The sequence below is a fragment of the Gossypium hirsutum genome, chromosome A01, assembly GCF_007990345.1.
Source record: "Gossypium hirsutum isolate 1008001.06 chromosome A01, Gossypium_hirsutum_v2.1, whole genome shotgun sequence".
NCBI classification, from domain to species: Eukaryota; Viridiplantae; Streptophyta; class Magnoliopsida; order Malvales; family Malvaceae; genus Gossypium; species Gossypium hirsutum.
Window position 1 is genome coordinate 8341097 of NC_053424.1, and position 10235 is coordinate 8351331.

The 10235-nt window shown below is 33.6% G+C and overlaps 1 non-coding gene across 1 annotated transcript; it reads right to left on the reverse strand.

The window, feature by feature from the left end:
- Positions 1-2280: 2280 nt before the first annotated feature.
- Positions 2281-2387, reverse strand: LOC121206733 (small nucleolar RNA R71). Its single transcript, XR_005901914.1, has one exon. It is a non-coding gene; the product is annotated as a small nucleolar RNA R71 (small nucleolar RNA).
- Positions 2388-10235: the final 7848 nt, after the last annotated feature.

Sequence of the window (10235 nt, forward strand, 5' to 3'; positions counted from 1 at the left end):
TGCGGAAAAACCTAATTTTTAGGGTTTCTGAGTATTCTAAAGTTTATAAATACATATCAGAAAAGGACTAAAGAGGGGACGTAGAGTAGAACGACGAAATTAATTGAAGAACACCGTCGGAATCAAATCAGAAGCAGATCTCCTTCAAGATTGAAGATCTCTATTCGAATTTCCTTCGAAATTTTATTGGGTTTCTTATGTCTTGTTGTTATTCTAATTTTGAGATGTTTCCATCCTAGATTATAAACTAAATTCCCTAGATACCTAAAGAATATGAAACCTATGATGGATCTTATTATTTGATTTTCTAATTTTTCTTTTGTTTGCTTCTGGCAGGTTTCTTTAGGTTATGACTAGAAGAAACCCGTCAAGATCTTTAGTATTCGATAGTAAGATTGAAAGCACAGCTCGTAGAAATCGTAAAGAAACAAGACAGAGTCGACAAAGTACAGTGGAAGAGCAATAGGACGTTATAATTATTACTAAGGAGATGGTTGAAAATCAGAATAATCAACTACCTCCTGTGGTTGCTGCGAATCCTGTTCCTCATACTATGTACGATTATGCCAAGCCCACTCTAACTGGGGCTGAATCGAGCATCGTGAGACCTTCCATTGCTGCGAATAACTTCGAACTGAAGCCAAACACTATTTAGATAATCCAACAATTTGTCCAGTTCAATGGTTTACAAGGCGAATATTGATAAACCGTAATTTATACATATTTCTATCCCATGCTTAGCACATTTTATGGATGATTTTTCCTTATATTTGGTGAATTCGATGCTCCTAATGCCTTAATTTCATGTTTTATACTTAGGTGAGCATAGGAGAGTGAAAGGAATGAGAAACGGGCCAAAAACGAAGAAAATGGGCCAACGTACGAATCAACACGGCTTGGACTTCCTCACACGGGCAGACCACACGGCCGTGTCAACTTGGCAGAATCGAAACACGACTCACTAGGGTAAACCACACGCCTATGCCTATTTAACAGGCTTGACCATAGCCTGAAGTAATCGCACACTAGCGTGTCCCTGTCGAGCCCAAGCAGAGTCCTATTCGGAAAAGGCCACTTTTGAGGGCTCTTAGGCATTCCAAAGCTTATAAATACACCCTAGAAGATGAGAAGAAGGGGGACGGACATGAGGAAGCAAGGAATTGCTCAAGGAAAGCCAATTGATCCATCTTAGAAGCCGGACTCACCGTCAAGACTGAAGATCTTCCTTCAAATTCCCTCAGGAGTTTTGGGTTTTCTTATGTTTTTTCATTTTTATTCTTTTGAGATGTTTTCTTTCATTAGTATGAACTAAAACCCCTAAATACCTAAGGGGGAATGAAACCTAAGACGGATCTTGTTATTATTATCTGAATTGTATGATAAATATTTGACTTGTTCTTAATTATGTGTTCTTAATTCTTGTTTTGATATTCTAGGATATTGATTCAAGTTAAGCTTTTATTCAGAGGAGGAATAGACCCTGTCTAAGAGTAAATTTGTCATAATTAAGCGGAGTTGGTTGCGCGTTTAAAGATAGGGTGACAAGATTTTTTCGGATTAGGGTGAAACCTAATAAGGGGATCCATAGATCGAGTTAATGCAACCTTAGGGCATTAATTAGAAAGATATTTCAATTATTCAATTAGGGTTAGACGTTGTTAGTCTCGAGAGAGATAATAATATAACTTAGGGATCTCTACGGAACAAGTTGAATGAATAAATCGTCTGATTCAGAGTCAAATAACAAGTGAAGTCTAGGTGGATTTTTCCTTAGGTATTGTCTTAATCAATCGATTTTTCCAAAAAGTATTTCCCCAAATTTCTTTTTTGTGATTTCTTAGTTTAAGTAATTAGTTTGATAAACAAAACCCTTTTAATTTTTAGGCTAGATAATAAAAAGAAAGTTGATACTAGTACTTTTAGTTCCTTTGGGTTCAATAATTTGGTCTTGCTAAAGCTATATTACTATTTGATAGGTACTCTTGCCTTCATCGTGATAATAGTTAGTTTCAAGAATGATTTATTATAAATATTTAAAACCTGTCACGAATATCACGTATCAAAGATCCAAATACTCATTTGGCTAACTTTCTAGAATTCTGTGACACTTTCAAGATTAATGGCGTTTCTGACGTTGCCATTCGCTTACGGTTGTTTCCTTTCTCATTGAGGAATAAAGCTAAACAGTGGTTAAACTCTCTACCAAGAGGTTCTATCACTACATGGGATCAAATGACTGAAAAGTTCTTAGTGAAGTATTTTCCACCGGCTAAGACAGCCAAGCTGAGGAATGATATCTCTTCCTTCGTGCAAATGGATTTAGAGATCCTATATGATGCATAGGAGAGGTATAAGGATTTATTGAGAAGGTTCCCTCACCATGGGTTACCTCTATGGCTATAGGTTTAAACCTTCTACAACGGTTTGAATCCCTCAACTCGACAATCGATTGATGCAGCTGCAAGTGGTACTCTGAATAATAAAACACCTGAAGAGGCTTATGAGTTTATAGAGGAGATGCCACTGAATAATTATCAGTGGCAAGTCATGGGGACGAAGCCAACAAAAGCAGCCAGTGTTTTTAACTTAGATGCAGTCACCATGTTATCAAACCAGGTAGAAATTTTGAATAAAAAAATTAATAGTATATGTGTTTCTACGCAGGTACATTTGGTGATGCAATGTGCCGCAAATGGAGGTGAAATAAATAATTCAAAATATTTATCCTATAGTCCTAGCATGAAGAATGAGAAAATAAACTATATAGGTAATAATTCTAGACCTCAAAATAATCCTTATAGTAACATTTATAATGTAGGATAGAGGAACCACCCAAATTTCTTGTGGGGTGGTCAAGGAAATCAAAAACCACGACCCCGTCCAGGTTTTCAACAACAACCTTGTCAGTAAGAAAAGAAATCGAATCTTGAAGAGATGTTAGCAAAATTTATTTCTGTGTCAGAGACTCGTTTTCAAAACACCGAGATAGCTTTGAAAAATTAGCAAGCGTCGATTCATGGGCTCAAAAATCAAATTGGATAGCTTGCTAAATTAGTTTCAAAAAGGCAGAAAGGTAGTTTACCTAATAACACCGAACCCAACTGAAAAGAGCATGTGAAAGCAGTTACATTAAGGAATGGGAAAGTGTTGATTGAACCTGAAAAGAAGCTGCAACAGGAATTTGATAAGGAAAATGACGATGAGGTAAAACCCGAAGTGAGTGAAACACCGGTACTTAAGGAATATAAACCACCGATCCTATATCTAGCAAAGTTGAAGAAAGACTGCATGGATGCACAAATTGGTAAATTTCTTGGACTTTTTAAACAATTGCATATTAACTTACGTTTTGTTGAAGTTATTTTGCAAATGCCCACATATGCAAAATTTTTGAAGGAGTTTTTAACAAATAAAAGGAAATTTGAAGAGCTATCTATTGTGGAAATCAACGAGGAATGTTCAGTTATTCTTCAAAATAAACTACCAACCAAGCTGAAAGATTTAAGAAATTTACTATTCCTTGTTTAATTGGTAGTTTGAATATTGAGAAAGCATTAGCTGATTTAGGTGCTAGCATTAACTTGATATCTTATAAAATGTTCAAGCAGTTTGGTCTTGGTGAACCAAAACCTACTAGGATGAGTATCTAATTAGCTGATAGATCTGTTAAATATCCTAGGGGTATTATTGAAGATGTCCTAGTAAAAGTAGATAAATTCATACTCCCTATTGATTTTGTGGTGCTTGACATGGATGAGGTTGTTGAGGTACCTTTAATTTTAGGTAACCCATTTTTAACCACTGTTAGAGCTATCATTGATGTGGGTGATGGTAAACTTGTGCTTAGGGTAGGTGACGAAGATATTATTTTTAAAATGTATGATGCCATGCGATTCTCTAAAGAACAAGATGATTCATGTTATCTTATTGACTCTATTGACCATGTTATTCAATATTCTTTACAGGAAATTGTTCATAAGGACATGTTGAAACAATGTCTTGTCTAAAGAGAAGAGATAGATGATGATACTGCTGTGATAGGTAAGACAAAAATTGATTTAGATTCCAATGAGTCTTCACTGAGACAGAAGAATTATGATGAGGTAAACGATGAATTAAAATTAAAACCTTCTATTCAAGAACCTCCCAAATTGGAACTGAAACAATTACCAAATCACTTAGAGTATACGTTCCTTGGAAATAATTCTACATTACCAGTGATTATTGCTTCAAACTTGCAGCCAAATGAGAAAGATGGGTTATTACAAGTATTGAAGGAACATAAAAAAGTCATAGCTTGGAAGATTTTTGACATTAAAGGGATCAACCCTTCTTTTTTCACCCATAAATTTTAATGGAGGATGAATAAAAACCATGTATGCAAGCTCAAAGTCGACTGGATCCTAACATGAAAGAAGTCGTTAAAGCTGAGGTAATTAAACTTCTAGATGCTGGAGTTATTTATCCTATTTCTGATAGTATTTGGGTAAGTCCTGTGCAGGTTGTTCCTAAGAAAGAAGGCATGACTGTTGTAGCCAACGAGAAGAATGAGTTGATTCCATCGAGAACAATCATGGGATGGAGAGTTTGCATTGATTATAGGAAATTGAACGATGCCCCAAGAAAATATCACTTTCCTTTGCCATTCATTGACCAAATGTTAGAAAGATTATCTGGGCATATGTATTATTGCTTTCTAGATGGACTCTCTGGCTACTTTCATATCCCGATAGCTCCGGAAGATCAAGAAAAAATGACATTTACATGTCTATATGGTATGTTTGCTTACCAAAAAATGCCTTTTGGGTTATGTAATGCTCCTGCTACTTTTCAGCGTTGTATGTTGGCCATTTTTTATGAACTCGTAGAAGACATTATGGAGGTATTTATGGACGACTTCTCAGTATTCGGTAATTCTTTCCATTTTTGCCTTAAAAACTTAAAACGAGTTCTAATGAGATAGGAGGAAACAATCTTTGTGCTTAATTGGGAAAAATGTCACTTCATAGTTCGAGAAGAGATTATATTGGGCCATAAAATTTCTAGTAGAGGGGTTGCGGTTGATAGAGCGAAAATTGAAACCATTGAAAAATTACCTCCCCTAGTTCAGTTAAGGCTATTCGAAGCTTTTTAGGACATGCTGGGTTCTATAGAAGATTTATTAAATTTTTTTCTAAAATAGCTAAGCCTTTAACAAATTTGCTAGAAAAAGATGTGCCTTTAGATTTTAGTTAGGAATGTTTAGAAGCATTTAATACTTTTAAAGACAAATTAATTAATGCTCCAATTATGGTTGCACCTGATTAGAACTTACCCTTTGAGTTAATGTGTGATGCGAGTGATTTTGCAGTAGGTGCAGTTCTTGGGCAGCTAAGAGACAAGCATTTTCAACCGATTTATTATGCTCGCAAGACATTAATAGCTGCACAAGAAAATTACACTACTACAGAAAAAGAATTGCTAGCTGTGGTTTTTGCATTCGATAAATTTAGACCATATTTGATATTATCTAAAGTTGTTGTTTACACTGACCATTCGGCTTTTCGTTATCTCCTCACTAATCAAATGCAAAACCTCGACTTATAAGATTGATTTTATTATTGTAGGAGTTTGATTTAGAAATTCATGATAAGAAGGGAGCTGAAAATCTTGCAGTAGATCACCTCTCTGAGTTAGAGAATTCACATATTAAGGAACTTGATGAGAATTAGATAAATTTCCTGAGGAACAACTTTTGGTTATAACCGACTCTGAAATCCCTTGGTTTGCGAATATTACGAATTACCTAGTTGCTAACATCTTACCAAAAGGGTTGACACATCATCAAAAGAAGTGATTTTTTGCCGATGTGAAAAATTATTTTTGGGAGGATCCTTTCCTTTTTCGTGTATGTGCAGATCAAGTAATTCAGAGATGTGTTATAAAATTAGAAGTGAGTAAAATCTTGGAACACTTCCATTCAAGACCAACATAAGGACATTACAGTAGGACTAAGACAACACATAAAATGTTTGAATCAAGTTTTTATTGGCCCACACTGTTCAATGACGTTAATAGGTATGTTACTTTTTGTGATAGATGCCAAAGAACATGTAATATTTCTAAACATGTTGAAATGTCTCAAACTCATATGCTCTCATGTGAAATATTTGATGTCTGGGGCATTGATTTTATGGACCCATTTCCTAGCTCGTTTGGTAGTAAATATATCCTAGTAGCTGTTGATTATATGTCAAAATCGGTAGAAGCTCAAGCTTTACCTACTAATGATGCTAGAGTGGTAGTTAGATTTCTCAAGAAGCTCTTTTCTCAATTTGGAACACCTAGAGCAATTATTAGTGATAGGGATACGCATTTTTGTAACGCTCAATTTTATAAAGTCCTTAAGAAGTATAGAGTGCATCATAGGACAACTACCACGTATCACCCTCAAACTAGTGGACAAGTTGAAGTTGCAAACGAGAGCTCAAACGTATCCTAGAGAAAACTATAGAGAAAACTCGCTTCGAGCAATACTACGCTCAGAGGTTTGGCAGTCTTGACGTGACATTGCAGAGGATCTGCCAGCATTTCTATATCTCCTCTCCAGCGCCGACGACTCACGACACTGATGTGTCTAGTGATGAAGACCATTGAGTCCATTTATTTTATTTTATTATTTTCATTTTCATTTTCATTTTTATGTTTATTGTTATTTCTTAGACGTCTTTTTCTTTTATATTTTGAACTATATTTTTATTTATTATGGTTGTATCTAATCGAGTATAATCTCTTAATCTTCTTCACTACTTGTGTTTATTTTCTTAATAGCTTGCTCAGAATCATGCACTACATTTAATATTTGCCTACAGTTCCGCTTTTCACTATTCTGGGGATTTCATCTAATATTCAGGGCAGTTTCAATTCTCTCCCTCTATTATGATATTCTATTTCTACTGTGATTATTTTTGTTTGTACATTGAGGACAATGTACATGTTAAGTGTGGAGAGGTTATTTATATGATTATTAGAAATTCCCTAAATTATGTCTTGTGTTTAAGTAAATTTCTCATATTACTATTAGAATAAATTCTTATCGATTTATGATTATCATTGCTATGTTTTATATTAAATTTATTGATATTTGCGCATTGATTGTTTAAACTTTAAGACATGAGAGAACCAAGCATGATAAGTCTATTTTCGAAATTAAAAAATTTTAGGTTGTTTCCCTGAATTGTGGTATTACCTTGAAGTTTGAGATTTGCAAGATTGATTTCAAAAACCATAACTTTTTGTGAGATTTTGAGCCTTTAGAGCATACACATTTCTTGCTTATTTTATTATTGGTTATGAGTGTGCCAACATTGATTTGTTATTCTAGAACTTGCTTCGATTATGCATGTCGAGACCACACCTTTGATTCGATATACTGAGATGATAAAGGCACTTAGGTTTTAACCTACTTATGCCATAAATAGCCTACCTTCATAATTAACCATTAGTGAACCCCTTTGAGCCTAACACACCGTTTCTTGATTTACCTATTAATGATAACCCATAACTCATTTTTTGTTCATTGAGAAATTTTCCAGTTTTATTGACTTCATTTTTATCGAGATTTGATTTGGTTAAGTTGCTGCATTATTTCTTCTTATTTACATATAAAAAATCATCAAAAAAGAAAAAAAGAAAAAAATACATATATAGTTATTTAGTTCTTTGCTAATTGAGCTTGAACAATTAAATTCATATTTTGAGAAGAAGCTCGTGTTATTCTTGAATAGTTTCGATTGAGGTAATTATTTGTAATTCAGCATTTTTTTTCTAGTTTTGTAATTTATCAATTCGATCTTGATTCTAACCCTCTTTTTCGGCCATTCTCCATACATTTAACCTGAGCCCCGTTACAATCTTTTAAAGACCTTTTGATTTGTGTATCATCTCATTTTATAGTGGTGGAGATTTGATTTTTATGCAAGCCTCTGGTAATGACTTTTCATGTTTGACTATTGAATGCTTATTTTTGAACCTTAAACACTTTGAGTGATTTGAGTGAATCTTTAGAGAGGATGTCAATTCTTGTCGGTTTTGAATTAAAGGTAATTACTTAGTTAAAGGGAAATACCTATGCTTTCATGATTTAAAAATGCTCGACTTGGATTGTTTGAATCTTTAATGTTTTATTAGTTGAATTATCAATGTATGATTATTTGTGAATTATGAAAAAACATTATTAATGAGAATTATAAGTTAAGAAAGTTTAATTTTAATTGTGAGTTGAGGATTTTGCTTGAGGACAAGCAAATGCTTAAGTGTGGGGATATTTGATAAACCATAAAAGTAACTTGTTTTAATCCCATACTTGGCATGTTTTTGGATGATTTATTATGTGAATTAGTGAATTTGATACTCCTAATCCTTTAAATTTATGTTTCTATACTTAGGTGAGCATAGGGAAGTGAAAGGAGCGAAAAACAGGCCAAAATCGGACAAAAAGAGTTATTTTTAGGAACCACATGGCCTGGGCACACAGCTCGTGTGTTTCACACGGGCTGGCCACACGCCTATGTGCCAGCCCATGTCAATTTCAAACCCTCTTTCTCTTTTACGCAGAAGAGGACTCAAGAGGGGGCGCAGAGTAGACCGATGAAATCACTGAAGAACACCGTCGCAATCAACTTAGAAGTATATCTCCTTCAAGATTAAAGATCTCCATTCAATTTTCCTTCGAAGTTTTATTGGGTTTCTTATGTCTTGTTGTTATTCTAATTTTGAGATGTTTCCATTCCAGATTATGAACTAAATTCCCTAAATACCTAGGGAAGATAAAACCTATGATGGATCTTATTATTTGATTTTCTAAATTACATGATAAATATTTGATTCTTGTTCTCAATTATGTATGCTTATTTCTTGCTTTAATATTTTTCAGGGTATTAATTCAAGTGTGATGTGCTTATTTTAGTGGAGCAAAAGTCCTTGTTTAAGAGTAGATATGGCATAATTGAGTGGAGTTGCATGCAATCCTAGAAATAGGACAACATAAATCTACTGGATTAGAGTCAAATCTAATAGGGGAATCTATATATCGAGTTAATACGATAATAGGGGTTTTAATTAGAAAGAGATTTCAATTAATCAACCTAGAGTCAGTTGTTCTTACTCTCGAAAGAGATATTAACACAATTTAGGGATTTCTACGGATCAAGGCACAAGTGAATAAATCTTTTAATTCAAATTCAGAATAATAAGTGAAGTCTAGGTGGATTCTTTCCTAGGTATTGTCTATCTCATTGGTTTTCTTCAAATATTTTTCCAATACGCTCTCTGTCGCGTTCTTAGTAATTAGTTTTGTTAATTTTAGATTAAAATCAATCTCATTAATTTGTCTACTAAATAATATAAAAATATTTATTACTAGTACTTTTAGTCCTCGTGGATACAATATTCCTGACTCACCATAGCTATACTACTATTCGATATGTGCACTTGCTTATCGTTATAATAGCCCGGTTGAGGCCCTAGTCGGAACAGTGGTTTCGGGACCAAAAATTTGAGTCAAAAAATATTTTAATATTATTTTCTGTTTTTGTAATATGTGAATTGATATCTGTGAAAATTTCGTATGAAAATTTTATCGTTTGTGTACCGATTTTTTAAAAAAGACCTAATCGCGTAAAATGTAAAAGTTGCATGCTATATGTTAAGTGTGCCTATTTGTTATGGCTTATTAAATGTGAGGTCCTTATGTTGTAAATGGACCATTGAATTCATGAAATGACTTAGATGGACATTAGATAATGACTTTTTAATGATATATGCCATGGATAAAATAGTAAAACAATTAATAATGGTTATTAAATAAAAAAAACAAAATGAAAACATGAAAAAACACTTTGTGCATCCGAATATTGAAGAATAAAGAAAACCATTTTAGGTTTTAAGCATTCGACACTTTGAAGATCAATTAGGTATGTGTTTTTGATCGGTTTTTGATAATTTCTACGTTTTTGTGCTTGTTGCCTAGTGTTCTATCAAGCCCATGTCTCAATTTCTGATTTTGTTGATGATTTTGAGTTATGCCATTGATGAAATTGTGATTTTTGTAATGTTGATGAATATGAAAGCTTGATGATAGACAAATATATTTTGTATTGGGATTTTTGATGAATTTGAGTATTTTAGGCTAAATTGTAAATTTTGTAAATTGAGGGGTAAAAATATGAAATAAATGAAAGAAATGGACTGCTAAG